Source organism: Sinocyclocheilus rhinocerous, unplaced genomic scaffold (assembly GCF_001515625.1).
Source record: "Sinocyclocheilus rhinocerous isolate Xijiao unplaced genomic scaffold, SAMN03320098_v1.1 scaffold1672, whole genome shotgun sequence".
Classification (NCBI taxonomy): Eukaryota; Metazoa; Chordata; class Actinopteri; order Cypriniformes; family Cyprinidae; genus Sinocyclocheilus; species Sinocyclocheilus rhinocerous.
Genome location: NW_015637961.1, coordinates 53,164 through 57,956, shown reverse-complemented (window position 1 = coordinate 57,956; position 4,793 = coordinate 53,164). Strand labels below are relative to the sequence as shown.

Here is a 4,793-nt window from a genome sequence, read left to right as displayed (position 1 = left end):
TATCTATCTATCTATCTATCTATCATCTGACTATTTCTATCTATCTATCTATCAATCATCGGACTATATCTATCTATCTATCTATCTATCATCTGACTATTTCTATCTATCTATCATCTGACTATTTCTATCTATCTATCTATATCTAGACAGACTGTATTGCCTTCAAAACATTCAAACTTTAAGCTTTAAAACTACTTTAAACTTCAAACTATTTCAGACTGAAAACCATCAAATTTTAAACTTTCTCAAGCCAACTTAAAGTTTGCCTTGACAAACTTTTTTATCTAGTTAAGTTGGCTTGAGAAAGCCAACTTACTGAAATGCTATTTCTATAGGGGGTTGCTGAAATGCTATTTCTATAATGCTATAGGGGGAGAGGGAGCTCACTTGACCCACTGACCAGTCTGCAGCAACAACAACGACCTATTTTCTGAGGTGAGTCACTTTTTACTTTTCTACAAACAATGTTTAAAAGTTATAACTTTACAACTACAAAATAAATTCTTCCAATAAAATTAAGTGATAAGGGCCTAACTTTATATGACAGGATAGGCTGACAACAGAGACTGTAATATAATAAAACCTATTCTGACAGGATTTGGTCTGAGAAAAGGGTTTCTTACTGGAAAAAGTATTTTCTGAAGTAATTTTTTTTATTTCAATTACATTAATGATTTTTTAGAAGGTTATGAAGAAATTACATTATAATAGAACCTATTCTGACAGGATTTGGTCTGAGAAAAGGGTTTCTAACTGGAAAAAGTATTTTCAGAACTAATTTCAAATTACATTAATGATTTTTAAAAGATTATGAAGACAATCATTTTCTGAGGTAAACCTTTACTTCACAAGAAATGTTATCAATAAATTTCAATAAATAACTCAATTACATGAACGAATAAATAAATTAATGTGAAGTATGAAGTAAAAAAAAAAAAAAAAGAGAAATTCTGTCAGAGTATGAAGTAAAAAAAATTAAAAAAAAGAGGGGGAAAAAAGGAATCCGACAGGAAATCTCATTTTCTAAGGTAACGTAAATCTTTACTTCACAAGAAATGTTATCAACAACTTTCAATAAATAGCTCAATTACATGAATGAATAAATACATTTCTGTGAAGTATGAAGTTAAAAAAGAGAGAAAATCCTATCAGAGTATAAAGTAAAAAAAGGAATCCCGTCAGAGACAAGATCATGTGGAGATGAAAAGCTCTATCCTGTCAGGCAGTATGCTATCAACTGTCATTACTGCCATCATATCTTCATAACCTTTTAACAGTCACTGATACAATTTGATGTCCACTGATAACTTATGTGGAAACATAGGCCTAATGAAATCACAAGTCAGAATTTATCCAGTCAAAATAATCCAAATATCATGCCACACTATTTTTTAATTCTCATGAAACCTTTACAGCATTTAAATAGTCATATAATGAGTTATGTTTTGATGCAAACTTATGTTTTCAACGACTTTTAAAATACGACGATATCTTGACAGAGTTTACTAAATGACTCATAGTTTGATAGTCTCTGACAGCACAGATTAAAATTTTGACCACATTTTATGTCCATACAATAAAAGTTATTATATATATATTTTTTTTTTATAAACAAATTTAAACAATACCTTTTTTCGTGTCATTCTTAGGATGACAACCCCCCTACAGTCGCCCAGCACCACTTCGCATCAGGTGTGTTGCCAAAAGGCTTTGACATTTGTGAGGGACAGGAATAAAATACATGTCGGCACATATAAGTTCACCACTTTTTGTGCACTCACCAATGGGGAGACAGTATATCTGTCGGTTAGAAATGGCAGTGACCCAGAATTCGAAGAGGGGCAGTCATACGTGGTTAAGAACTTCACCCTCTCACAAAAATATGGGCGGCCATGCTTGTTTGTCAATCAAGCAACAATTAAATTTAAAACGACTCCACTGGCCATAACGGAGGAGGCCAAGAGAGCAGCAAAGGAGGCCCTCTGTCCACCTTCCCCACTAAAGACTGGTGACGAAGATGACATCTTCTCAAATAGGAGCTACCAGAGTCTCCAGGGGCAGATAGAAAAAGTGAGTGACTTTAAAAGCATAATTGAATATGTAGCACAGTTATCTATAACTGTAATTATATAATTAACTATAAGCTATAAGGGGCTTTTCCACTGGAGGAACATTTTCATAATTCCTTGAACTACTGTATTGGTGGGCATACTAACTTTTTGGCATGTGCGCCCCACAGGAACTGGGAATGATTTTAAGGTCAGAATAGGGTCTAAACTTATTGCATGCCATAAGAAACAACTACACAGTATTTTAAAGTGTTACAAGACATAAGCGTACAAAAATGCTAATGTTTATAACACTTACCTGTCACCATTGTCACTCTGCGGTGTTGTGTTATTTTCTCAGCCTCGATGATATGTAGCCCTCCTTTTTCTTTTTTCAATCGTCTAACTTATATGCCTACATTCCATCTCTGTAATCCCGAAACCTAGTTCCTATAACGGAGTTCCTATAACTACCCAGTGCAAAAGCCCCTCTTGTACTCGTGTTTCTCAATCATGGTCCTGGAGTCCGTTAACAAGCTTATCTGACATACACGATTTAGGTGAATTAATCTTGATTGGGAATACATAAGGAATACACTCAAAATATTCAGTGTTGAGGGATTCCTGGACCAGCACTGAGAAACAATCCTCACCTGTATTGTCCTCACCTGTGTGTCATTTTCCAGTTAGAAGTGGCCAGGATGACCAGAGGACAGGTGCCCATCCTGGATCTGCGGATTAAATGCGGTTCCACAGTACAAGATATTTCACTGTGGAGAGAAGAGGCACTAAGTGATCTGTATGTTGGGGACATGGTGGAGCTCACCCACCTAAAGGCCACCATAACACCAGATGGAAAGGGCAAATTTGCCTCTTCCAACCACACAACTGTCAAGGTACACAATATATGCTGCACAACACTCATCCACACAAATATTCAGAATAGGGTTGCTCATATTGACTGGTTAACCTTCAATGGACAGTAAAAAAATTGGACTAACTAACAGTATAAGTTAAACTGTCTGAAAAGTAATTTAATTAAAATTTAACTATGCAGTTGAACAATTGACTTTTATTGACATTTTAATAGTTTGAAACGAAATATTGTATAAGAAATTAAAAAAATACAGAAATAAATATGTAAAACTGGCAGATTAATACTGGTTTTCGTACCGTAATTTACATGACCAACCCATACATAATACTTGACTTCTCAGTGCGAGTTAAATCTCTTTTAGTGCATTTTACCCATAAAAGAAAACCTGCTAAAAAATGATGCACACCATAAGGCATTTTTCACTTACAGCCCTTGTTAACAATTATATATCACTCATAAATAATGTGTGTAGAAGGCGTGGTTTCAGTAACGGCAGTTAGTGTTGATGCAGCCATGTCAGGGAGACGCTGTGTGTTTCTAGGCGAAAGCAAAAGCACTTTATTTGGCCTAAGTTTCGGGCTTAAGGCCACTAATATTTTCACCAGATAAAAAAAGTTAGTAATCAGCTCATTAGGAGAGAGATCCATGAATTGAACTAATGAGCTGATGATCTCAATCAGGTGTGTTAAATAAGGGAGACATGCAAAATGTGCAGAGCAAGGGTCCCCCAGGACTGGAATTGAAAACCGTTGCTGTAGTGTGTCAGTAGGAAATATCAGTTTACATTTCCAAACATTCATTTAGCCATTATTGTAATAATCCAGTGAGATTTTTGTCTGACAGCAGCCACACAGCATCCTCATTTTACAGCATTTTTACACAAGTGCCTAAAACTTTAACAGTACTGTAGCTTTGCAGGTAGGTCTCTTGAAGCATCTTGGAGACACAGTTCTTCTGGATTGAGTCTGTCTCAGTTTGTTCTGTGATTCCAGACAAATTTAGAAATGTAAAGTGACATTTCCTACAGACACACTACAGCAAAAGACCATTTTTAGCTGCTGAAAATACTAGTGGCCTAAGACTACATTGTTACCAAAACACTAACCTTTACCCTACATGTGAATTATTTTTATTCTTTTCCAGATTATTGACCGGCAGATCCAGGAGGAAGAGCTCGAGATAACTGGGGTGTCAGGAAAAAAATCAAAAGCTCATCCTTCTCGACAGTAGACTGGACGACTATGTTGTCCCAGCCCATTTCTATGCAGGCGACCCTGACGACTTAAGCCTGGCTCACACTATAGGATTTTTAGCCCGATTTCCCCCTCCCGAGAATCTGAGCAAAAATCTTGTCGAGCCCCTCGATCGGTCCCGATGTTCGGCGCGGATTATCTGGTAATGTGAGGCGTTCACCGATCGAATCTTGCACCTCCCGATCTGCTCGCACACAAATCGGGGCCGCCCCGATCATATCAAACATGTATGATTACGTCAGTACTTTCACAATAGCCAATGCGCGACCACAAAACAGCTGCTGTACGGCCCCGTTAGATAGTGGAGACGGAAGAAACTGCTTCTTGACGTTTTATAGTAACACGACTATCTGTATAATGTGTTGAAAACGTATCACAACCGTAAGGATAAAGAGAAGTGCTGGAGTCAAATCGCCTCAGTTTTGAATGTACCCGGTGAGTGTAGAAAACAGCTAGCACGCTAGCTAACATATGTAAACATCCCTGAAATATCAATGACATCTGCTGCGTGAGATCACGTAGAGGCGCTCCCTCTGGCATGATAATCTTAATAATATCTTGTAGTGTGTGATGCGCTAAGATGTTAAAATCTTGTAGTGTGTGCATGTTTAA

The 4,793-nt window shown here is 37.0% G+C and overlaps 1 pseudogene; it reads left to right on the top strand.

The window, feature by feature from the left end:
• The window catches only part of LOC107749334 (uncharacterized), a 7,963-nt pseudogene that overhangs the window by 2,730 nt on the left and 440 nt on the right, over positions 1–4,793 (top strand).